This window comes from Eleutherodactylus coqui, chromosome 3 (genome assembly GCF_035609145.1).
Source record: "Eleutherodactylus coqui strain aEleCoq1 chromosome 3, aEleCoq1.hap1, whole genome shotgun sequence".
Taxonomy (NCBI): Eukaryota; Metazoa; Chordata; class Amphibia; order Anura; family Eleutherodactylidae; genus Eleutherodactylus; species Eleutherodactylus coqui.
In genome coordinates this window covers 54,568,935-54,592,493 of record NC_089839.1, presented here as the reverse complement: position 1 = coordinate 54,592,493, position 23,559 = coordinate 54,568,935, and the positions used below count along the sequence as shown (strand labels likewise).

Sequence of the window (23,559 nt, the reverse complement as noted above, 5' to 3'; positions counted from 1 at the left end):
TTTTCCAAACTGCCACACTTGCTGCTGATTTCGCACTTTCATGGGTGCCAAAACTACAACACACGAAGAGAGTAACTAGAACCAAGTATGCTCATAGCAACATGCCGAAACCCGGGATTGAACCAGGGACCTTTAGATCTTCAGTCTAACGCTCTCCCAACTGAGCTATTTAGGCTGCAAGCGCCACTTTTTACGATATTCTAAGACCGTAAAATTTGTGGTGTTTTGACATCGACAAAGGAAAAGAGAAATCAAAATCATATTCAAAATAGGTTGCAGAAAACCAAGAATGTGTCTGGGACTGTCATTTTAACACACTTCTCACGGACCTGCTTTGTCTTGCTTTATTTTTAGAATTTTCCCAAACTGCCAGACTTTCTGCTGATTTCGCACTTTCATGGGTGCCAAAACTACAACACACGAAGAGAGAAACGAGAACCAAGTACGCTCATAGCAACATGCCGAAACCCAGGATTGAACCAGGGACCTTTAGATCTTCAGTCTAACGCTCTCCCAACTGAGCTATTTCGGCTGCAAGCACAACTTTTTACGATATTCTAAGACCGTCAAATTTGTGGTGTTTTGATCTTTTCCACGGTGAAAACTCCAAACATCGACAAAGGAAATGAGAAATCAAAATCATATTCAACATAGGTTGCAGAAAACCAAGATTGTGTCTGGGACTGTCATTTTAACACACTTCTCACGGACCTGCTTTGTCTTGCTTTATTTTTAGAATTTTTCCAAACTGCCACACTTGCTGCTGATTTCGCACTTTCATGGGTGCCAAAACTACAACACACGAAGAGAGTAACTAGAACCAAGTATGCTCATAGCAACATGCCGAAACCCGAGATCGAACCAGGGACCTTAAGATCTTCAGTCTAACGCTCTCCCAACTGAGCTATTTAGGCTGCAAGCGCCACTTTTTACGATATTCTAAGACCGTAAAATTTGTGGTGTTTTGACATCGACAAAGGAAAAGAGAAATCAAAATCATATTCAAAATAGGTTGCAGAAAACCAAGAATGTGTCTGGGACTGTCATTTTAACACACTTCTCACGGACCTGCTTTGTCTTGCTTTATTTTTAGAATTTTCCCAAACTGCCAGACTTGCTGCTGATTTCGCACTTTCATGGGTGCCAAAACTACAAAACACAAAGAGAGAAACGAGTACCAAGTACACTCATAGCAACATGCTGAAACCCGGGATCGAACCAGGGACCTTTAGATCTTCAATCTAATGCTCTCCCAACTGAGCTATTTCAGCTGCAAGTGCAACTTTTTACGATATTCTAAGACCGTCAAATTTGTGGTGTTTTGATCTTTTCCACGGTGAAAACTCTAAACATCGACAAAGGAAAAGAGAAATCAAAATCATATTCAAAATAGGTTGCAGAAAACCAAGAATGTGTCTGGGACTGTCATTTTAACACACTTCTCACGGACCTGCTTTGTCTTGCTTTATTTTTAGAATTTTCCCAAACTGCCAGACTTTCTGCTGATTTCGCACTTTCATGGGTGCCAAAACTACAACACACGAAGAGAGAAACGAGTACCAAGTACACTCATAACAACATGCCGAAACCCGGGATCGAACCAGGGACCTTTAGATCTTCAGTCTAACGCTCTCCCAACTGAGCTATTTCGGCTGCAAGCACAACTTTTTACGATATTCTAAGACCGTCAAATTTGTGGTGTTTTGATCTTTTCCACGGTGAAAACTCCAAACATCGACAAAGGAAAAGAGATATCAAAATCATATTCAAAATAGGTTGCAGAAAACCAAGAATGTGTCTGGGACTGTCATTTTAACACACTTCTCACGGACCTGCTTTGTCTTGCTTTATTTTTAGAATTTTCCCAAACTGCCAGACTTGCTGCTGATTTCGTACTTTCATGGGTGCCAAAACTACAACACACGAAGAGAGAAACGAGTACCAAGTACACTCATAGCAACATGCTGAAACCCGGGATCGAACCAGGGACCTTTAGATCTTCAGTCTAACGCTCTCCCAACTGAGCTATTTCGGCTGCAAGCACAACTTTTTACGATATTCTAAGACCGTCAAATTTGTGGTGTTTTGATCTTTTCCACGGTGAAAACTCGAAACATCGACAAAGGAAAAGAGATATCAAAATCATATTCAAAATAGGTTGCAGAAAACCAAGAATGTGTCTGGGACTGTCATTTTAACACACTTCTCACGGACCTGCTTTGTCTTGCTTTATTTTTAGAATTTTCCCAAACTGCCAGACTTGCTGCTGATTTCGCACTTTCATGGGTGCCAAAACTACAACACACGAAGAGAGAAACGAGAACCAAGTACGCTCATAGCAACATGCCGAAACCCGGAATTGAACCAGGGACCTTTAGATCTTCAGTCTAACGCTCTCCCAACTGAGCTATTTAGGCTGCAAGCGCCACTTTTTACGATATTCTAAGACCGTAAAATTTGTGGTGTTTTGACATCGACAAAGGAAAAGAGAAATCAAAATCATATTCAAAATAGGTTGCAGAAAACCAAGAATGTGTCTGGGACTGTCATTTTAACACACTTCTCACGGACCTGCTTTGTCTTGCTTTATTTTTAGAATTTTCCCAAACTGCCAGACTTGCTGCTGATTTCGTACTTTCATGGGTGCCAAAACTACAACACACGAAGAGAGAAACGAGTACCAAGTACACTCATAGCAACATGCTGAAACCCGGGATCGAACCAGGGACCTTTAGATCTTCAGTCTAACGCTCTCGAAACTGAGCTATTTCGGCTGCAAGCACAACTTTTTACGATATTCTAAGACCGTCAAATTTGTGGTGTTTTGATCTTTTCCACGGTGAAAACTCGAAACATCGACAAAGGAAAAGAGATATCAAAATCATATTCAAAATAGGTTGCAGAAAACCAAGAATGTGTCTGGGACTGTCATTTTAACACACTTCTCACGGACCTGCTTTGTCTTGCTTTATTTTTAGAATTTTCCCAAACTGCCAGACTTGCTGCTGATTACGCACTTTCATGGGTGCCAAAACTACAACACACGAAGAGAGAAACGAGTACCAAGTACACTCATAGCAACATGCTGAAACCCGGGATCGAACCAGGGACCTTTAGATCTTTAATCTAACGCTCTCCCAACTGAGCTATTTCGGCTGCAAGCGCAACTTTTTACGATATTCTAAGACCGTAAAATTTGTGGTGTTTTGACATCGACAAAGGAAAAGAGAAATCAAAATCATATTCAAAATAGGTTGCAGAAAACCAAGAATGTGTCTGGGACTGTCATTTTAACACACTTCTCACGGACCTGCTTTGTCTTGCTTTATTTTTAGAATTTTCCCAAACTGCCAGACTTGCTGCTGATTTCGCACTTTCATGGGTGCCAAAACTACAACACACGAAGAGAGAAACGAGAACCAAGTACGCTCATAGCAACATGCCGAAACCCGGGATCGAACCAGGGACCTTTAGATCTTCAGTCTAACGCTCTCCCAACTGAGCTATTTCGGCTGCAAGCACAACTTTTTACGATATTCTAAGACCGTCAAATTTGTGGTGTTTTGATCTTTTCCACGGTGAAAACTCCAAACATCGACAAAGGAAAAGAGATATCAAAATCATATTCAAAATAGGTTGCAGAAAACCAAGAATGTGTCTGGGACTGTCATTTTAACACACTTCTCACGGACCTGCTTTGTCTTGCTATATTTTTAGAATTTTCCCAAACTGCCAGACTTTCTGCTGATTTCGCACTTTCATGGGTGCCAAAACTACAACACACGAAGAGAGAAACGAGTACCAAGTACACTCATAGCAACATGCCGAAACCCGGGATTGAACCAGGGACCTTTAGATCTTCAGTCTAACGCTCTCCCAACTGAGCTATTTCGGCTGAAAACACAACTTTTTACGATATTCTAAGACCGTCTAATTTGTGGTGTTTTGATCTTTTCCACGGTGAAAACTCCAAACATCGACAAAGGAAAAGAGAAATCAAAATCATATTCAAAATAGGTTGCAGAAAACCAAGATTGTATCTGGGACTGTCATTTTAACACACTTCTCACGGACCTGCTTTGTCTTGCTTTATTTTTAGAATTTTTCCAAACTGCCACACTTGCTGCTGATTTCGCACTTTCATGGGTGCCAAAACTACAACACACGAAGAGAGTAACTAGAACCAAGTATGCTCATAGCAACATGCCGAAACCCGGGATCGAACCAGGGACCTTTAGATCTTCAGTCTAACGCTCTCCCAACTGAGCTATTTAGGCTGCAAGCGCCACTTTTTACGATATTCTAAGACCGTAAAATTTGTGGTGTTTTGACATCGACAAAGGAAAAGAGAAATCAAAATCATATTCAAAATAGGTTGCAGAAAACCAAGAATGTGTCTGGGACTGTCATTTTAACACACTTCTCACGGACCTGCTTTGTCTTGCTTTATTTTTAGAATTTTCCCAAACTGCCAGACTTGCTGCTGATTTCGCACTTTCATGGGTGCCAAAACTACAAAACACAAAGAGAGAAACGAGTACCAAGTACACTCATAGCAACATGCTGAAACCCGGGATCGAACCAGGGACCTTTAGATCTTCAATCTAATGCTCTCCCAACTGAGCTATTTCGGCTGCAAGTGCAACTTTTTACGATATTCTAAGACCGTCAAATTTGTGGTGTTTTGATCTTTTCCACGGTGAAAACTCTAAACATCGACAAAGGAAAAGAGAAATCAAAATCATATTCAAAATAGGTTGCAGAAAACCAAGAATGTGTCTGGGACTGTCATTTTAACACACTTCTCACGGACCTGCTTTGTCTTGCTTTATTTTTAGAATTTTCCCAAACTGCCAGACTTTCTGCTGATTTCGCACTTTCATGGGTGCCAAAACTACAACACACGAAGAGAGAAACGAGAACCAAGTACGCTCATAGCAACATGCCGAAACCCGGGATTGAACCAGGGACCTTTAGATCTTCAGTCTAACGCTCTCCCAACTGAGCTATTTCGGCTGCAAGCACAACTTTTTACGATATTCTAAGACCGTCAAATTTGTGGTGTTTTGATCTTTTCCACGGTGAAAACTCCAAACATCGACAAAGGAAATGAGAAATCAAAATCATATTCAACATAGGTTGCAGAAAACCAAGATTGTGTCTGGGACTGTCATTTTAACACACTTCTCACGGACCTGCTTTGTCTTGCTTTATTTTTAGAATTTTTCCAAACTGCCACACTTGCTGCTGATTTCGCACTTTCATGGGTGCCAAAACTACAACACACGAAGAGAGTAACTAGAACCAAGTATGCTCATAGCAACATGCCGAAACCCGAGATCGAACCAGGGACCTTAAGATCTTCAGTCTAACGCTCTCCCAACTGAGCTATTTAGGCTGCAAGCGCCACTTTTTACGATATTCTAAGACCGTAAAATTTGTGGTGTTTTGACATCGACAAAGGAAAAGAGAAATCAAAATCATATTCAAAATAGGTTGCAGAAAACCAAGAATGTGTCTGGGACTGTCATTTTAACACACTTCTCACGGACCTGCTTTGTCTTGCTTTATTTTTAGAATTTTCCCAAACTGCCAGACTTGCTGCTGATTTCGCACTTTCATGGGTGCCAAAACTACAACACACGAAGAGAGAAACGAGTACCAAGTACACTCATAGCAACATGCTGAAACCCGGGATCGAACCAGGGACCTTTAGATCTTCAATCTAACGCTCTCCCAACTGAGCTATTTCGGCTGCAAGCGCAACTTTTTACGATATTCTAAGACCGTAAAATTTGTGGTGTTTTGACATCGACAAAGGAAAAGAGAAATCAAAATCATATTCAAAATAGGTTGCAGAAAACCAAGAATGTGTCTGGGACTGTCATTTTAACACACTTCTCACGGACCTGCTTTGTCTTGCTTTATTTTTAGAATTTTCCCAAACTGCCAGACTTGCTGCTGATTTCGCACTTTCATGGGTGCCAAAACTACAACACACGAAGAGAGAAACGAGTACCAAGTACACTCATAGCAACATGCTGAAACCCGGGATCGAACCAGGGACCTTTAGATCTTCAATCTAACGCTCTCCCAACTGAGCTATTTCGGCTGCAAGTGCAACTTTTTACGATATTCTAAGACCGTCAAATTTGTGGTGTTTTGATCTTTTCCACGGTGAAAACTCTAAACATCGACAAAGGAAAAGAGAAATCAAAATCATATTCAAAATAGGTTGCAGAAAACCAAGATTGTATCTGGGACTGTCATTTTAACACACTTCTCACGGACCTGCTTTGTCTTGCTTTATTTTTAGAATTTTTCCAAACTGCCACACTTGCTGCTGATTTCGTACTTTCATGGGTGCCAAAACTACAACACACGAAGAGAGAAACGAGTACCAAGTACACTCATAGCAACATGCTGAAACCCGGGATCGAACCAGGGACCTTTAGATCTTCAATCTAATGCTCTCCCAACTGAGCTATTTCGGCTGCAAGTGCAACTTTTTACGATATTCTAAGACCGTCAAATTTGTGGTGTTTTGATCTTTTCCACGGTGAAAACTCTAAACATCGACAAAGGAAAAGAGAAATCAAAATCATATTCAAAATAGGTTGCAGAAAACCAAGAATGTGTCTGGGACTGTCATTTTAACACACTTCTCACGGACCTGCTTTGTCTTGCTTTATTTTTAGAATTTTCCCAAACTGCCAGACTTTCTGCTGATTTCGCACTTTCATGGGTGCCAAAACTACAACACACGAAGAGAGAAACGAGAACCAAGTACGCTCATAGCAACATGCCGAAACCCGGGATTGAACCAGGGACCTTTAGATCTTCAGTCTAACGCTCTCCCAACTGAGCTATTTCGGCTGCAAGCACAACTTTTTACGATATTCTAAGACCGTCAAATTTGTGGTGTTTTGATCTTTTCCACGGTGAAAACTCCAAACATCGACAAAGGAAATGAGAAATCAAAATCATATTCAACATAGGTTGCAGAAAACCAAGATTGTGTCTGGGACTGTCATTTTAACACACTTCTCACGGACCTGCTTTGTCTTGCTTTATTTTTAGAATTTTTCCAAACTGCCACACTTGCTGCTGATTTCGCACTTTCATGGGTGCCAAAACTACAACACACGAAGAGAGTAACTAGAACCAAGTATGCTCATAGCAACATGCCGAAACCCGAGATCGAACCAGGGACCTTAAGATCTTCAGTCTAACGCTCTCCCAACTGAGCTATTTAGGCTGCAAGCGCCACTTTTTACGATATTCTAAGACCGTAAAATTTGTGGTGTTTTGACATCGACAAAGGAAAAGAGAAATCAAAATCATATTCAAAATAGGTTGCAGAAAACCAAGAATGTGTCTGGGACTGTCATTTTAACACACTTCTCACGGACCTGCTTTGTCTTGCTTTATTTTTAGAATTTTCCCAAACTGCCAGACTTGCTGCTGATTTCGCACTTTCATGGGTGCCAAAACTACAACACACGAAGAGAGAAACGAGTACCAAGTACACTCATAGCAACATGCTGAAACCCGGGATCGAACCAGGGACCTTTAGATCTTCAATCTAACGCTCTCCCAACTGAGCTATTTCGGCTGCAAGCGCAACTTTTTACGATATTCTAAGACCGTAAAATTTGTGGTGTTTTGACATCGACAAAGGAAAAGAGAAATCAAAATCATATTCAAAATAGGTTGCAGAAAACCAAGAATGTGTCTGGGACTGTCATTTTAACACACTTCTCACGGACCTGCTTTGTCTTGCTTTATTTTTAGAATTTTCCCAAACTGCCAGACTTGCTGCTGATTTCGCACTTTCATGGGTGCCAAAACTACAACACACGAAGAGAGAAACGAGAACCAAGTACGCTCATAGCAACATGCCGAAACCCGGGATCGAACCAGGGACCTTTAGATCTTCAGTCTAACGCTCTCCCAACTGAGCTATTTCGGCTGCAAGCACAACTTTTTACGATATTCTAAGACCGTCAAATTTGTGGTGTTTTGATCTTTTCCACGGTGAAAACTCCAAACATCGACAAAGGAAAAGAGATATCAAAATCATATTCAAAATAGGTTGCAGAAAACCAAGAATGTGTCTGGGACTGTCATTTTAACACACTTCTCACGGACCTGCTTTGTCTTGCTATATTTTTAGAATTTTCCCAAACTGCCAGACTTTCTGCTGATTTCGCACTTTCATGGGTGCCAAAACTACAACACACGAAGAGAGAAACGAGTACCAAGTACACTCATAGCAACATGCCGAAACCCGGGATTGAACCAGGGACCTTTAGATCTTCAGTCTAACGCTCTCCCAACTGAGCTATTTCGGCTGAAAACACAACTTTTTACGATATTCTAAGACCGTCTAATTTGTGGTGTTTTGATCTTTTCCACGGTGAAAACTCCAAACATCGACAAAGGAAAAGAGAAATCAAAATCATATTCAAAATAGGTTGCAGAAAACCAAGATTGTATCTGGGACTGTCATTTTAACACACTTCTCACGGACCTGCTTTGTCTTGCTTTATTTTTAGAATTTTTCCAAACTGCCACACTTGCTGCTGATTTCGCACTTTCATGGGTGCCAAAACTACAACACACGAAGAGAGTAACTAGAACCAAGTATGCTCATAGCAACATGCCGAAACCCGGGATCGAACCAGGGACCTTTAGATCTTCAGTCTAACGCTCTCCCAACTGAGCTATTTAGGCTGCAAGCGCCACTTTTTACGATATTCTAAGACCGTCAAATTTGTGGTGTTTTGATCTTTTCCACGGTGAAAACTCTAAACATCGACAAAGGAAAAGAGAAATCAAAATCATATTCAAAATAGGTTGCAGAAAACCAAGAATGTGTCTGGGACTGTCATTTTAACACACTTCTCACGGACCTGCTTTGTCTTGCTTTATTTTTAGAATTTTCCCAAACTGCCAGACTTGCTGCTGATTTCGCACTTTCATGGGTGCCAAAACTACAAAACACAAAGAGAGAAACGAGTACCAAGTACACTCATAGCAACATGCTGAAACCCGGGATCGAACCAGGGACCTTTAGATCTTCAATCTAATGCTCTCCCAACTGAGCTATTTCGGCTGCAAGTGCAACTTTTTACGATATTCTAAGACCGTCAAATTTGTGGTGTTTTGATCTTTTCCACGGTGAAAACTCTAAACATCGACAAAGGAAAAGAGAAATCAAAATCATATTCAAAATAGGTTGCAGAAAACCAAGAATGTGTCTGGGACTGTCATTTTAACACACTTCTCACGGACCTGCTTTGTCTTGCTTTATTTTTAGAATTTTCCCAAACTGCCAGACTTTCTGCTGATTTCGCACTTTCATGGGTGCCAAAACTACAACACACGAAGAGAGAAACGAGAACCAAGTACGCTCATAGCAACATGCCGAAACCCGGGATTGAACCAGGGACCTTTAGATCTTCAGTCTAACGCTCTCCCAACTGAGCTATTTCGGCTGCAAGCACAACTTTTTACGATATTCTAAGACCGTCAAATTTGTGGTGTTTTGATCTTTTCCACGGTGAAAACTCCAAACATCGACAAAGGAAATGAGAAATCAAAATCATATTCAACATAGGTTGCAGAAAACCAAGATTGTGTCTGGGACTGTCATTTTAACACACTTCTCACGGACCTGCTTTGTCTTGCTTTATTTTTAGAATTTTTCCAAACTGCCACACTTGCTGCTGATTTCGCACTTTCATGGGTGCCAAAACTACAACACACGAAGAGAGTAACTAGAACCAAGTATGCTCATAGCAACATGCCGAAACCCGAGATCGAACCAGGGACCTTAAGATCTTCAGTCTAACGCTCTCCCAACTGAGCTATTTAGGCTGCAAGCGCCACTTTTTACGATATTCTAAGACCGTAAAATTTGTGGTGTTTTGACATCGACAAAGGAAAAGAGAAATCAAAATCATATTCAAAATAGGTTGCAGAAAACCAAGAATGTGTCTGGGACTGTCATTTTAACACACTTCTCACGGACCTGCTTTGTCTTGCTTTATTTTTAGAATTTTCCCAAACTGCCAGACTTGCTGCTGATTTCGCACTTTCATGGGTGCCAAAACTACAAAACACAAAGAGAGAAACGAGTACCAAGTACACTCATAGCAACATGCTGAAACCCGGGATCGAACCAGGGACCTTTAGATCTTCAATCTAATGCTCTCCCAACTGAGCTATTTCGGCTGCAAGTGCAACTTTTTACGATATTCTAAGACCGTCAAATTTGTTGTGTTTTGATCTTTTCCACGGTGAAAACTCTAAACATCGACAAAGGAAAAGAGAAATCAAAATCATATTCAAAATAGGTTGCAGAAAACCAAGAATGTGTCTGGGACTGTCATTTTAACACACTTCTCACGGACCTGCTTTGTCTTGCTTTATTTTTAGAATTTTCCCAAACTGCCAGACTTTCTGCTGATTTCGCACTTTCATGGGTGCCAAAACTACAACACACGAAGAGAGAAACGAGTACCAAGTACACTCATAACAACATGCCGAAACCCGGGATCGAACCAGGGACCTTTAGATCTTCAGTCTAACGCTCTCCCAACTGAGCTATTTCGGCTGCAAGCACAACTTTTTACGATATTCTAAGACCGTCAAATTTGTGGTGTTTTGATCTTTTCCACGGTGAAAACTCCAAACATCGACAAAGGAAAAGAGATATCAAAATCATATTCAAAATAGGTTGCAGAAAACCAAGAATGTGTCTGGGACTGTCATTTTAACACACTTCTCACGGACCCGCTTTGTCTTGCTTTATTTTTAGAATTTTCCCAAACTGCCAGACTTTCTGCTGATTTCGTACTTTCATGGGTGCCAAAACTACAACACACGAAGAGAGAAACGAGTACCAAGTACACTCATAACAACATGCCGAAACCCGGGATCGAACCAGGGACCTTTAGATCTTCAGTCTAACGCTCTCCCAACTGAGCTATTTCGGCTGCAAGCACAACTTTTTACGATATTCTAAGACCGTCAAATTTGTGGTGTTTTGATCTTTTCCACGGTGAAAACTCCAAACATCGACAAAGGAAAAGAGAAATCAAAATCATATTCAAAATAGGTTGCAGAAAACCAAGAATGTGTCTGGGACTGTCATTTTAACACACTTCTCACGGACCTGCTTTGTCTTGCTTTATTTTTAGAAATTTCCCAAACTGCCAGACTTGCTGCTGATTTCGCACTTTCATGGGTGCCAAAACTACAACACACGAAGAGAGAAACGAGAACCAAGTACGCTCATAGCAACATGCCGAAACCCGGGATCGAACCAGAGACCTTTAGATCTTCAGTCTAACGCTCTCCCAACTGAGCTATTTCGGCTGCAAGCACAACTTTTTACGATATTCTAAGACCGTCAAATTTGTGGTGTTTTGATCTTTTCCACGGTGAAAACTCCAAACATCGACAAAGGAAAAGAGAAATCAAAATCATATTCAACATAGGTTGCAGAAAACCAAGATTGTGTCTGGGACTGTCATTTTAACACACTTCTCACGGACCTGCTTTGTCTTGCTTTATTTTTAGAATTTTTCCAAACTGCCACACTTGCTGCTGATTTCGCACTTTCATGGGTGCCAAAACTACAACACACGAAAAGAGAAACTAGAACCAAGTACGCTCATAGCAACATGCCGAAACCCGGGATCAAACCAGGGACCTTTAGATCTTCAGTCTAACGCTCTCCCAACTGAGCTATTTAGGCTGCAAGTGCAACTTTTTACGATATTCTAAGACCGTAAAATTTGTGGTGTTTTGACATCGACAAAGGAAAAGAGAAATCAAAATCATATTCAAAATAGGTTGCAGAAAACCAAGAATGTGTCTGGGACTGTCATTTTAACACACTTCTCACGGACCTGCTTTGTCTTGCTTTATTTTTAGAATTTTCCCAAACTGCCAGACTTGCTGCTGATTTCGCACTTTCATGGGTGCCAAAACTACAAAACACAAAGAGAGAAACGAGTACCAAGTACACTCATAGCAACATGCTGAAACCCGGGATCGAACCAGGGACCTTTAGATCTTCAATCTAATGCTCTCCCAACTGAGCTATTTTGGCTGCAAGTGCAACTTTTTACGATATTCTAAGACCGTCAAATTTGTGGTGTTTTGATCTTTTCCACGGTGAAAACTCTAAACATCGACAAAGGAAGAGAGAAATCAAAATCATATTCAAAATAGGTTGCAGAAAACCAAGAATGTGTCTGGGACTGTCATTTTAACACACTTCTCACGGACCTGCTTTGTCTTGCTTTATTTTTAGAATTTTCCCAAACTGCCAGACTTTCTGCTGATTTCGCACTTTCATGGGTGCCAAAACTACAACACACGAAGAGACAAACGAGTACCAAGTACACTCATAACAACATGCCGAAACCCTGGATCGAACCAGGGACCTTTAGATCTTCAGTCTAACGCTCTCCCAACTGAGCTATTTCGGCTGCAAGCACAACTTTTTACGATATTCTAAGACCGTCAAATTTGTGGTGTTTTGATCTTTTCCACGGTGAAAACTCCAAACATCGACAAAGGAAAAGAGATATCAAAATCATATTCAAAATAGGTTGCAGAAAACCAAGAATGTGTCTGGGACTGTCATTTTAACACACTTCTCACGGACCTGCTTTGTCTTGCTATATTTTTAGAATTTTCCCAAACTGCCAGACTTTCTGCTGATTTCGCACTTCCATGGGTGCCAAAACTACAACACACGAAGAGAGAAACAAGTACCAAGTACACTCATAGCAACATGCCGAAACCCGGGATTGAACCAGGGACCTTTAGATCTTCAGTCTAACGCTCTCCCAACTGAGCTATTTCGGCTGCAAGCACAACTTTTTACGATATTCTAAGACCGTAAAATTTGTGGTGTTTTGATCTTTTCCACGGTGAAAACTCCAAACATCGACAAAGGAAAAGAGAAATCAAAATCATATTCAAAATAGGTTGCAGAAAACCAAGAATGTGTCTGGGACTGTCATTTTAACACACTTCTCACGGACCTGCTTTGTCTTGCTTTATTTTTAGAATTTTCCCAAACTGCCAGACTTGCTGCTGATTTCGCACTTTCATGGGTGCCAAAACTACAACACACGAAGAGAGAAACGAGTACCAAGTACACTCATAGCAACATGCCGAAACCCGGGATCGAACCAGGGACTTTTAGATCTTCAGTCTAACGCTCTCCCAACTGAGCTATTTCGGCTGCAAGCACACCTTTTTTGATATTCTAAGACCGTCAAATTTGTGGTGTTTTGACATCGACAAAGGAAAAGAGAAATCAAAATCATATTCAAAATAGGTTGCAGAAAACCAAGAATGTGTCTGGGACTGTCATTTTAACACACTTCTCACGGACCTGCTTTGTCTTGCTTTATTTTTAGAATTTTCCCAAACTGCCAGACTTTCTGCTGATTTCGCACTTTCATGGGTGCCAAAACTACAACACACGAAGAGAGAAACGAGTACCAAGTACACTCATAACAACATGCCGAAACCCGGGATCGAACCAGGGACCTTTAGATCTTCAGTCTAACGCTCTCCCAACTGAGCTATTTCGGCTGCAAGCACAACTTTTTACGATATTCTAAGACCGTCAAATTTGTGGTGTTTTGATCTTTTCCACGGTGAAAACTCCAAACATCGACAAAGGAAAAGAGATATCAAAATCATATTCAAAATAGGTTGCAGAAAAACAAGAATGTGTCTGGGACTGTCATTTTAACACACTTCTCACGGACCTGCTTTGTCTTGCTATATTTTTAGAATTTTCCCAAACTGCCAGACTTTCTGCTGATTTCGCACTTTCATGGGTGCCAAAACTACAACACACGAAGAGAGAAACGAGTACCAAGTACACTCATAGCAACATGCCGAAACCCGGGATTGAACCAGGGACCTTTAGATCTTCAGTCTAACGCTCTCCCAACTGAGCTATTTCGGCTGCAAGCACAACTTTTTACGATATTCTAAGACCGTCAAATTTGTGGTGTTTTGATCTTTTCCACGGTGAAAACTCCAAACATCGACAAAGGAAAAGAGAAATCAATATCATATTCAAAATAGGTTGCAGAAAACCAAGAATGTGTCTGGGACTGTCATTTTAACACACTTCTCACGGACCTGCTTTTTCTTGCTTTATTTTTAGAATTTTCCCAAACTGCCAGACTTGCTGCTGATTTCGCACTTTCATGGGTGCCAAAACTACAACACACGAAGAGAGAAACGAGAACCAAGTACGCTCATAGCAACATGCCGAAACCCGGGATCGAACCAGGGACCTTTAGATCTTCAGTCTAACGCTCTCCCAACTGAGCTATTTCGGCTGCAAGCACAACTTTTTACGATATTCTAAGACCGTCAAATTTGTGGTGTTTTGATCTTTTCCACGGTGAAAACTCCAAACATCGACAAAGGAAAAGAGATATCAAAATCATATTCAAAATAGGTTGCAGAAAACCAAGAATGTGTCTGGGACTGTCATTTTAACACACTTCTCACGGACCTGCTTTGTCTTGCTATATTTTTAGAATTTTCCCAAACTGCCAGACTTTCTGCTGATTTCGCACTTTCATGGGTGCCAAAACTACAACACACGAAGAGAGAAACAAGTACCAAGTACACTCATAGCAACATGCGGAAACCCGGGATCGAACCAGGGACCTTTAGATCTTCAGTCTAACGCTCTCCCAACTGAGCTATTTCGGCTGCAAGCACAACTTTTTACGATATTCTAAGACCGTTAAATTTGTGGTGTTTTGATCTTTTCCACGGTGAAAACTCCAAACATCGACAAAGGAAAAGAGAAATCAAAATCATATTCAAAATAGGTTGCAGAAAACCAAGAATGTGTCTGGGACTGTCATTTTAACACACTTCTCACGGACCTGCTTTGTCTTGCTTTATTTTTAGAATTTTCCCAAACTGCCAGACTTGCTGCTGATTTCGCACTTTCATGGGTGCCAAAACTACAACACACGAAGAGAGAAACGAGAACCAAGTACGCTCATAGCAACATGCCGAAACCCGGGATCGAACCAGGGACCTTTAGATCTTCAGTCTAACGCTCTCCCAACTGAGCTATTTCGGCTGCAAGCACAACTTTTTACGATATTCTAAGACCGTCAAATTTGTGGTGTTTTGATCTTTTCCACGGTGAAAACTCCAAACATCGACAAAGGAAAAGAGATATCAAAATCATATTCAAAATAGGTTGCAGAAAACCAAGAATGTGTCTGGGACTGTCATTTTAACACACTTCTCACGGACCTGCTTTGTCTTGCTATATTTTTAGAATTTTCCCAAACTGCCAGACTTTCTGCTGATTTCGCACTTTCATGGGTGCCAAAACTACAACACACGAAGAGAGAAACAAGTACCAAGTACACTCATAGCAACATGCCGAAACCCGGGATTGAACCAGGGACCTTTAGATCTTCAGTCTAACGCTCTCCCAACTGAGCTATTTCGGCTGCAAGCACAACTTTTTACGATATTCTAAGACCGTCAAATTTGTGGTGTTTTGATCTTTTCCACGGTGAAAACTCCAAACATCGACAAAGGAAAAGAGAAATCAAAATCATATTCAAAATAGGTTGCAGAAAACCAAGAATGTGTCTGGGACTGTCATTTTAACACACTTCTCACGGACCTGCTTTGTCTTGCTTTATTTTTAGAATTTTCCCAAACTGCCAGACTTGCTGCTGATTTCGCACTTTCATGGGTGCCAAAACTACAACACACGAAGAGAGAAACGAGTACCAAGTACACTCATAGCAACATGCTGAAACCCGGGATCGAACCAGGGACCTTTAGATCTTCAATCTAACGCTCTCCCAACTGAGCTATTTCGGCTGCAAGTGCAACTTTTTACGATATTCTAAGACCGTAAAATTTGTGGTGTTTTGACATCGACAAAGGAAAAGAGAAATCAAAATCATATTCAAAATAGGTTGCAGAAAACCAAGAATGTGTCTGGGACTGTCATTTTAACACACTTCTCACGGACCTGCTTTGTCTTGCTTTATTTTTAGAATTTTCCCAAACTGCCAGACTTGCTGCTGATTTCGCACTTTCATGGGTGCCAAAACTACAACACACGAAGAGAGAAACGAGAACCAAGTACGCTCATAGCAACATGCTGAAACCCGGGATCGAACCAGGGACCTTTAGATCTTCAGTCTAACGCTCTCCCAACTGAGCTATTTCGGCTGCAAGCACAACTTTTTACGATATTCTAAGACTGTCAAATTTGGGGTGTTTTGATCTTTTCCACGGTGAAAACTCCAAACATCGACAAAGGAAAAGAGATATCAAAATCATATTCAAAATAGGTTGCAGAAAACCAAGAATGTGTCTGGGACTGTCATTTTAACACACTTCTCACGGACCTGCTTTGTCTTGCTATATTTTTAGAATTTTCCCAAACTGCCAGACTTGCTGCTGATTTCGCACTTTCATGGGTGCCAAAACTACAACACACGAAGAGAGAAACGAGTACCAAGTACACTCATAGCAACATGCCGAAACCCGGGATCGAACCAGGGACTTTTAGATCTTCAGTCTAACGCTCTCCCAACTGAGCTATTTCGGCTGCAAGCACATCTTTTTACGATATTCTAAGACCGTCAAATTTGTGGTGTTTTGACATCGACAAAGGAAAAGAGAAATCAAAATCATATTCAAAATAGGTTGCAGAAAACCAAGAATGTGTCTGGGACTGTCATTTTAACACACTTCTCACGGACCTGCTTTGTCTTGCTTTATTTTTAGAATTTTCCCAAACTGCCAGACTTTCTGCTGATTTCGCACTTTCATGGGTGCCAAAACTACAACACACGAAGAGAGAAACGAGTACCAAGTACACTCATAACAACATGCCGAAACCCGGGATCGAACCAGGGACCTTTAGATCTTCCGTCTAACGCTCTCCCAACTGAGCTATTTCGGCTGCAAGCACAACTTTTTACGATATTCTAAGACCGTCAAATTTGTGGTGTTTTGATCTTTTCCACGGTGAAAACTCCAAACATCGACAAAGGAAAAGAGATATCAAAATCATATTCAAAATAGGTTGCAGAAAACCAAGAATGTGTCTGGGACTGTCATTTTAACACACTTCTCACGGACCTGCTTTGTCTTGCTATATTTTTAGAATTTTCCCAAACTGCCAGACTTTCTGCTGATTTCGCACTTTCATGGGTGCCAAAACTACAACACACGAAGAGAGAAACGAGTACCAAGTACACTCATAGCAACATGCCGAAACCCGGGATTGAACCAGGGACCTTTAGATCTTCAGTCTAACGCTCTCCCAACTGAGCTATTTCAGCTGCAAGCACAACTTTTTACGATATTCTAAGACCGTCAAATTTGTGGTGTTTTGATCTTTTCCACGGTGAAAACTCCAAACATCGACAAAGGAAAAGAGAAATCAAAATCATATTCAAAATAGGTTGCAGAAAACCAAGAATGTGTCTGGGACTGTCATTTTAACACACTTCTCACGGACCTGCTTTTTCTTGCTTTATTTTTAGAATTTTCCCAAACTGCCAGACTTGCTGCTGATTTCGCACTTTCATGGGTGCCAAAACTACAACACACGAAGAGAGAAACGAGAACCAAGTACGCTCATAGCAACATGCCGAAACCCGGGATCGAACCAGGGACCTTTAGATCTTCTGTCTAACGCTCTCCCAACTGAGCTATTTCGGCTGCAAGCACAACTTTTTACGATATTCTAAGACCGTCAAATTTGTGGTGTTTTGATCTTTTCCACGGTGAAAACTCCAAACATCGACAAAGGAAAAGAGATATCAAAATCATATTCAAAATAGGTTGCAGAAAACCAAGAATGTGTCTGGGACTGTCATTTTAACACACTTCTCACGGACCTGCTTTGTCTTGCTATATTTTTAGAATTTTCCCAAACTGCCAGACTTTCTGCTGATTTCGCACTTTCATGGGTGCCAAAACTACAACACACGAAGAGAGAAACAAGTACCAAGTACACTCATAGCAACATGCGGAAACCCGGGATCGAACCAGGGACCTTTAGATCTTCAGTCTAACGCTCTCCCAACTGAGCTATTTCGGCTGCAAGCACAACTTTTTACGATATTCTAAGACCGTTAAATTTGTGGTGTTTTGATCTTTTCCACGGTGAAAACTCCAAACATCGACAAAGGAAAAGAGAAATCAAAATCATATTCAAAATAGGTTGCAGAAAACCAAGAATGTGTCTGGGACTGTCATTTTAACACACTTCTCACGGACCTGCTTTGTCTTGCTATATTTTTAGAATTTTCCCAAACTGCCAGACTTTCTGCTGATTTCGCACTTTCATGGGTGCCAAAACTACAACACACGAAGAGAGAAACAAGTACCAAGTACACTCATAGCAACATGCCGAAACCCGGGATCGAACCAGGGACCTTTAGATCTTCAGTCTAACGCTCTCCCAACTGAGCTATTTCGGCTGCAAGCACAACTTTTTACGATATTCTAAGACCGTTAAATTTGTGGTGTTTTGATCTTTTCCACGGTGAAAACTCCAAACATCGACAAAGGAAAAGAGAAATCAAAATCATATTCAAAATAGGTTGCAGAAAACCAAGAATGTGTCTGGGACTGTCATTTTAACACACTTCTCACGGACCTGCTTTGTCTTGCTTTATTTTTAGAATTTTCCCAAACTGCCAGACTTGCTGCTGATTTCGCACTTTCATGGGTGCCAAAACTACAACACACGAAGAGAGAAACGAGAACCAAGTACGCTCATAGCAACATGCCGAAACCCGGGATCGAACCAGGGACCTTTAGATCTTCAGTCTAACGCTCTCCCAACTGAGCTATTTCGGCTGCAAGCACAACTTTTTACGATATTCTAAGACCGTCAAATTTGTGGTGTTTTGACATCGACAAAGGAAAAGAGAAATCAAAATCATATTCAAAATAGGTTGCAGAAAACCAAGAATGTGTCTGGGACTGTCATTTTAACACACTTCTCACGGACCTGCTTTGTCTTGCTTTATTTTTAGAATTTTCCCAAACTGCCAGACTTGCTGCTGATTTCGCACTTTCATGGGTGCCAAAACTACAACACACGAAGAGAGAAACGAGTACCAAGTACACTCATAACAACATGCCGAAACCCGGGATCGAACCAGGGACCTTTAGATCTTCAGTCTAACGCTCTCCCAACTGAGCTATTTCGGCTGCAAGCACAACTTTTTACGATATTCTAAGACCGTCAAATTTGTGGTGTTTTGATCTTTTCCACGGTGAAAACTCCAAACATCGACAAAGGAAAAGAGATATCAAAATCATATTCAAAATAGGTTGCAGAAAACCAAGAATGTGTCTGGGACTGTCATTTTAACACACTTCTCACGGACCTGCTTTGTCTTGCTATATTTTTAGAATTTTCCCAAACTGCCAGACTTTCTGCTGATTTCGCACTTTCATGGGTGCCAAAACTACAACACACGAAGAGAGAAACAAGTACCAAGTACACTCATAGCAACATGCCGAAACCCGGGATTGAACCAGGGACCTTTAGATCTTCAGTCTAACGCTCTCCCAACTGAGCTATTTCGGCTGCAAGCACAACTTTTTACGATATTCTAAGACCGTCAAATTTGTGGTGTTTTGATCTTTTCCACGGTGAAAACTCCAAACATCGACAAAGGAAAAGAGAAATCAAAATCATATTCAAAATAGGTTGCAGAAAACCAAGAATGTGTCTGGGACTGTCATTTTAACACACTTCTCACGGACCTGCTTTGTCTTGCTATATTTTTAGAATTTTCCCAAACTGCCAGACTTTCTGCTGATTTCGCACTTTCATGGGTGCCAAAACTACAACACACGAAGAGAGAAACAAGTACCAAGTACACTCATAGCAACATGCCGAAACCCGGGATTGAACCAGGGACCTTTAGATCTTCAGTCTAACGCTCTCCCAACTGAGCTATTTCGGCTGCAAGCACAACTTTTTACGATATTCTAAGACCGTCAAATTTGTGGTGTTTTGATCTTTTCCACGGTGAAAACTCCAAACATCGACAAAGGAAAAGAGAAATCAAAATCATATTCAAAATAGGTTGCAGAAAACCAAGAATGTGTCTGGGACTGTCATTTTAACACACTTCTCACGGACCTGCTTTGTCTTGCTATATTTTTAGAATTTTCCCAAACTGCCAGACTTTCTGCTGATTTCGCACTTTCATGGGTGCCAAAACTACAACACACGAAGAGAGAAACAAGTACCAAGTACACTCATAGCAACATGCCGAAACCCGGGATTGAACCAGGGACCTTTAGATCTTCAGTCTAACGCTCTCCCAACTGAGCTATTTCGGCTGCAAGCACAACTTTTTACGATATTCTAAGACCGTCAAATTTGTGGTGTTTTGATCTTTTCCACGGTGAAAACTCCAAACATCGACAAAGGAAAAGAGAAATCAAAATCATATTCAAAATAGGTTGCAGAAAACCAAGAATGTGTCTGGGACTGTCATTTTAACACACTTCTCACGGACCTGCTTTGTCTTGCTATATTTTTAGAATTTTCCCAAACTGCCAGACTTTCTGCTGATTTCGCACTTTCATGGGTGCCAAAACTACAACACACGAAGAGAGAAACAAGTACCAAGTACACTCATAGCAACATGCGGAAACCCGGGATCGAACCAGGGACCTTTAGATCTTCAGTCTAACGCTCTCCCAACTGAGCTATTTCGGCTGCAAGCACAACTTTTTACGATATTCTAAGACCGTTAAATTTGTGGTGTTTTGATCTTTTCCACGGTGAAAACTCCAAACATCGACAAAGGAAAAGAGAAATCAAAATCATATTCAAAATAGGTTGCAGAAAACCAAGAATGTGTCTGGGACTGTCATTTTAACACACTTCTCACGGACCTGCTTTGTCTTGCTATATTTTTAGAATTTTCCCAAACTGCCAGACTTTCTGCTGATTTCGCACTTTCATGGGTGCCAAAACTACAACACACGAAGAGAGAAACAAGTACCAAGTACACTCATAGCAACATGCCGAAACCCGGGATCGAACCAGGGACCTTTAGATCTTCAGTCTAACGCTCTCCCAACTGAGCTATTTCGGCTGCAAGCACAACTTTTTACGATATTCTAAGACCGTTAAATTTGTGGTGTTTTGATCTTTTCCACGGTGAAAACTCCAAACATCGACAAAGGAAAAGAGAAATCAAAATCATATTCAAAATAGGTTGCAGAAAACCAAGAATGTGTCTGGGACTGTCATTTTAACACACTTCTCACGGACCTGCTTTGTCTTGCTTTATTTTTAGAATTTTCCCAAACTGCCAGACTTGCTGCTGATTTCGCACTTTCATGGGTGCCAAAACTACAACACACGAAGAGAGAAACGAGAACCAAGTACGCTCATAGCAACATGCCGAAACCCGGGATCGAACCAGGGACCTTTAGATCTTCAGTCTAACGCTCTCCCAACTGAGCTATTTCGGCTGCAAGCACAACTTTTTACGATATTCTAAGACCGTCAAATTTGTGGTGTTTTGACATCGACAAAGGAAAAGAGAAATCAAAATCATATTCAAAATAGGTTGCAGAAAACCAAGAATGTGTCTGGGACTGTCATTTTAACACACTTCTCACGGACCTGCTTTGTCTTGCTTTATTTTTAGAATTTTCCCAAACTGCCAGACTTGCTGCTGATTTCGCACTTTCATGGGTGCCAAAACTACAACACACGAAGAGAGAAACGAGTACCAAGTACACTCATAACAACATGCCGAAACCCGGGATCGAACCAGGGACCTTTAGATCTTCAGTCTAACGCTCTCCCAACTGAGCTATTTCGGCTGCAAGCACAACTTTTTACGATATTCTAAGACCGTCAAATTTGTGGTGTTTTGATCTTTTCCACGGTGAAAACTCCAAACATCGACAAAGGAAAAGAGATATCAAAATCATATTCAAAATAGGTTGCAGAAAACCAAGAATGTGTCTGGGACTGTCATTTTAACACACTTCTCACGGACCTGCTTTGTCTTGCTATATTTTTAGAATTTTCCCAAACTGCCAGACTTTCTGCTGATTTCGCACTTTCATGGGTGCCAAAACTACAACACACGAAGAGAGAAACAAGTACCAAGTACACTCATAGCAACATGCCGAAACCCGGGATTGAACCAGGGACCTTTAGATCTTCAGTCTAACGCTCTCCCAACTGAGCTATTTCGGCTGCAAGCACAACTTTTTACGATATTCTAAGACCGTCAAATTTGTGGTGTTTTGATCTTTTCCACGGTGAAAACTCCAAACATCGACAAAGGAAAAGAGAAATCAAAATCATATTCAAAATAGGTTGCAGAAAACCAAGAATGTGTCTGGGACTGTCATTTTAACACACTTCTCACGGACCTGCTTTGTCTTGCTATATTTTTAGAATTTTCCCAAACTGCCAGACTTTCTGCTGATTTCGCACTTTCATGGGTGCCAAAACTACAACACACGAAGAGAGAAACAAGTACCAAGTACACTCATAGCAACATGCCGAAACCCGGGATTGAACCAGGGACCTTTAGATCTTCAGTCTAACGCTCTCCCAACTGAGCTATTTCGGCTGCAAGCACAACTTTTTACGATATTCTAAGACCGTCAAATTTGTGGTGTTTTGATCTTTTCCACGGTGAAAACTCCAAACATCGACAAAGGAAAAGAGAAATCAAAATCATATTCAAAATAGGTTGCAGAAAACCAAGAATGTGTCTGGGACTGTCATTTTAACACACTTCTCACGGACCTGCTTTGTCTTGCTATATTTTTAGAATTTTCCCAAACTGCCAGACTTTCTGCTGATTTCGCACTTTCATGGGTGCCAAAACTACAACACACGAAGAGAGAAACAAGTACCAAGTACACTCATAGCAACATGCCGAAACCCGGGATTGAACCAGGGACCTTTAGATCTTCAGTCTAACGCTCTCCCAACTGAGCTATTTCGGCTGCAAGCACAACTTTTTACGATATTCTAAGACCGTCAAATTTGTGGTGTTTTGATCTTTTCCACGGTGAAAACTCCAAACATCGACAAAGGAAAAGAGAAATCAAAATCATATTCAAAATAGGTTGCAGAAAACCAAGAATGTGTCTGGGACTGTCATTTTAACACACTTCTCACGGACCTGCTTTGTCTTGCTTTATTTTTAGAATTTTCCCAAACTGCCAGACTTGCTGCTGATTTCGCACTTTCATGGGTGCCAAAACTACAACACACGAAGAGAGAAACGAGTACCAAGTACACTCATAGCAACATGCTGAAACCCGGGATCGAACCAGGGACCTTTAGATCTTCAATCTAACGCTCTCCCAACTGAGCTATTTCGGCTGCAAGCGCAACTTTTTACGATATTCTAAGACCGTAAAATTTGTGGTGTTTTGACATCGACAAAGGAAAAGAGAAATCAAAATCATATTCAAAATAGGTTG

General features: G+C 41.0%; 29 non-coding genes across 29 annotated transcripts; all 29 read right to left on the bottom strand.

The window, feature by feature from the left end:
* Positions 1 to 1,580: 1,580 nt before the first annotated feature.
* TRNAF-GAA (transfer RNA phenylalanine (anticodon GAA)) lies at positions 1,581 to 1,653 on the bottom strand. The gene has a single exon. It is a non-coding gene; the product is annotated as a tRNA-Phe (tRNA).
* A 1,430-nt stretch (positions 1,654 to 3,083) lies between these two features.
* Positions 3,084 to 3,156, bottom strand: TRNAF-AAA (transfer RNA phenylalanine (anticodon AAA)). Its single transcript has one exon. It is a non-coding gene; the product is annotated as a tRNA-Phe (tRNA).
* Positions 3,157 to 3,440: 284 nt separating this feature from the next.
* TRNAF-GAA (transfer RNA phenylalanine (anticodon GAA)) lies at positions 3,441 to 3,513 on the bottom strand. The gene has a single exon. It is a non-coding gene; the product is annotated as a tRNA-Phe (tRNA).
* Positions 3,514 to 3,822: 309 nt separating this feature from the next.
* Positions 3,823 to 3,895, bottom strand: TRNAF-GAA (transfer RNA phenylalanine (anticodon GAA)). The gene has a single exon. It is a non-coding gene; the product is annotated as a tRNA-Phe (tRNA).
* Positions 3,896 to 4,943: 1,048 nt separating this feature from the next.
* Positions 4,944 to 5,016, bottom strand: TRNAF-GAA (transfer RNA phenylalanine (anticodon GAA)). The gene has a single exon. It is a non-coding gene; the product is annotated as a tRNA-Phe (tRNA).
* Positions 5,017 to 6,803: 1,787 nt separating this feature from the next.
* On the bottom strand, positions 6,804 to 6,876 carry TRNAF-GAA (transfer RNA phenylalanine (anticodon GAA)). Its single transcript has one exon. It is a non-coding gene; the product is annotated as a tRNA-Phe (tRNA).
* A 1,023-nt stretch (positions 6,877 to 7,899) lies between these two features.
* TRNAF-GAA (transfer RNA phenylalanine (anticodon GAA)) lies at positions 7,900 to 7,972 on the bottom strand. Its single transcript has one exon. It is a non-coding gene; the product is annotated as a tRNA-Phe (tRNA).
* Positions 7,973 to 8,281: 309 nt separating this feature from the next.
* Positions 8,282 to 8,354, bottom strand: TRNAF-GAA (transfer RNA phenylalanine (anticodon GAA)). The gene has a single exon. It is a non-coding gene; the product is annotated as a tRNA-Phe (tRNA).
* Positions 8,355 to 9,427: 1,073 nt separating this feature from the next.
* Positions 9,428 to 9,500, bottom strand: TRNAF-GAA (transfer RNA phenylalanine (anticodon GAA)). Its single transcript has one exon. It is a non-coding gene; the product is annotated as a tRNA-Phe (tRNA).
* Positions 9,501 to 10,548: 1,048 nt separating this feature from the next.
* On the bottom strand, positions 10,549 to 10,621 carry TRNAF-GAA (transfer RNA phenylalanine (anticodon GAA)). Its single transcript has one exon. It is a non-coding gene; the product is annotated as a tRNA-Phe (tRNA).
* Positions 10,622 to 10,930: 309 nt separating this feature from the next.
* Positions 10,931 to 11,003, bottom strand: TRNAF-GAA (transfer RNA phenylalanine (anticodon GAA)). The gene has a single exon. It is a non-coding gene; the product is annotated as a tRNA-Phe (tRNA).
* Positions 11,004 to 12,815: 1,812 nt separating this feature from the next.
* On the bottom strand, positions 12,816 to 12,888 carry TRNAF-GAA (transfer RNA phenylalanine (anticodon GAA)). Its single transcript has one exon. It is a non-coding gene; the product is annotated as a tRNA-Phe (tRNA).
* A 665-nt stretch (positions 12,889 to 13,553) lies between these two features.
* Positions 13,554 to 13,626, bottom strand: TRNAF-GAA (transfer RNA phenylalanine (anticodon GAA)). Its single transcript has one exon. It is a non-coding gene; the product is annotated as a tRNA-Phe (tRNA).
* Positions 13,627 to 13,935: 309 nt separating this feature from the next.
* Positions 13,936 to 14,008, bottom strand: TRNAF-GAA (transfer RNA phenylalanine (anticodon GAA)). Its single transcript has one exon. It is a non-coding gene; the product is annotated as a tRNA-Phe (tRNA).
* A 309-nt stretch (positions 14,009 to 14,317) lies between these two features.
* On the bottom strand, positions 14,318 to 14,390 carry TRNAF-GAA (transfer RNA phenylalanine (anticodon GAA)). The gene has a single exon. It is a non-coding gene; the product is annotated as a tRNA-Phe (tRNA).
* Positions 14,391 to 15,081: 691 nt separating this feature from the next.
* On the bottom strand, positions 15,082 to 15,154 carry TRNAF-GAA (transfer RNA phenylalanine (anticodon GAA)). Its single transcript has one exon. It is a non-coding gene; the product is annotated as a tRNA-Phe (tRNA).
* A 309-nt stretch (positions 15,155 to 15,463) lies between these two features.
* TRNAF-GAA (transfer RNA phenylalanine (anticodon GAA)) lies at positions 15,464 to 15,536 on the bottom strand. Its single transcript has one exon. It is a non-coding gene; the product is annotated as a tRNA-Phe (tRNA).
* Positions 15,537 to 18,469: 2,933 nt separating this feature from the next.
* Positions 18,470 to 18,542, bottom strand: TRNAF-GAA (transfer RNA phenylalanine (anticodon GAA)). The gene has a single exon. It is a non-coding gene; the product is annotated as a tRNA-Phe (tRNA).
* A 309-nt stretch (positions 18,543 to 18,851) lies between these two features.
* TRNAF-GAA (transfer RNA phenylalanine (anticodon GAA)) lies at positions 18,852 to 18,924 on the bottom strand. Its single transcript has one exon. It is a non-coding gene; the product is annotated as a tRNA-Phe (tRNA).
* Positions 18,925 to 19,208: 284 nt separating this feature from the next.
* Positions 19,209 to 19,281, bottom strand: TRNAF-GAA (transfer RNA phenylalanine (anticodon GAA)). The gene has a single exon. It is a non-coding gene; the product is annotated as a tRNA-Phe (tRNA).
* A 309-nt stretch (positions 19,282 to 19,590) lies between these two features.
* Positions 19,591 to 19,663, bottom strand: TRNAF-GAA (transfer RNA phenylalanine (anticodon GAA)). The gene has a single exon. It is a non-coding gene; the product is annotated as a tRNA-Phe (tRNA).
* Positions 19,664 to 19,972: 309 nt separating this feature from the next.
* On the bottom strand, positions 19,973 to 20,045 carry TRNAF-GAA (transfer RNA phenylalanine (anticodon GAA)). The gene has a single exon. It is a non-coding gene; the product is annotated as a tRNA-Phe (tRNA).
* Positions 20,046 to 20,354: 309 nt separating this feature from the next.
* Positions 20,355 to 20,427, bottom strand: TRNAF-GAA (transfer RNA phenylalanine (anticodon GAA)). The gene has a single exon. It is a non-coding gene; the product is annotated as a tRNA-Phe (tRNA).
* Positions 20,428 to 21,118: 691 nt separating this feature from the next.
* On the bottom strand, positions 21,119 to 21,191 carry TRNAF-GAA (transfer RNA phenylalanine (anticodon GAA)). Its single transcript has one exon. It is a non-coding gene; the product is annotated as a tRNA-Phe (tRNA).
* A 309-nt stretch (positions 21,192 to 21,500) lies between these two features.
* Positions 21,501 to 21,573, bottom strand: TRNAF-GAA (transfer RNA phenylalanine (anticodon GAA)). Its single transcript has one exon. It is a non-coding gene; the product is annotated as a tRNA-Phe (tRNA).
* A 284-nt stretch (positions 21,574 to 21,857) lies between these two features.
* Positions 21,858 to 21,930, bottom strand: TRNAF-GAA (transfer RNA phenylalanine (anticodon GAA)). Its single transcript has one exon. It is a non-coding gene; the product is annotated as a tRNA-Phe (tRNA).
* A 309-nt stretch (positions 21,931 to 22,239) lies between these two features.
* On the bottom strand, positions 22,240 to 22,312 carry TRNAF-GAA (transfer RNA phenylalanine (anticodon GAA)). Its single transcript has one exon. It is a non-coding gene; the product is annotated as a tRNA-Phe (tRNA).
* Positions 22,313 to 22,621: 309 nt separating this feature from the next.
* On the bottom strand, positions 22,622 to 22,694 carry TRNAF-GAA (transfer RNA phenylalanine (anticodon GAA)). Its single transcript has one exon. It is a non-coding gene; the product is annotated as a tRNA-Phe (tRNA).
* Positions 22,695 to 23,003: 309 nt separating this feature from the next.
* Positions 23,004 to 23,076, bottom strand: TRNAF-GAA (transfer RNA phenylalanine (anticodon GAA)). The gene has a single exon. It is a non-coding gene; the product is annotated as a tRNA-Phe (tRNA).
* Between the last annotated feature and the right edge of the window lie 483 nt (positions 23,077 to 23,559).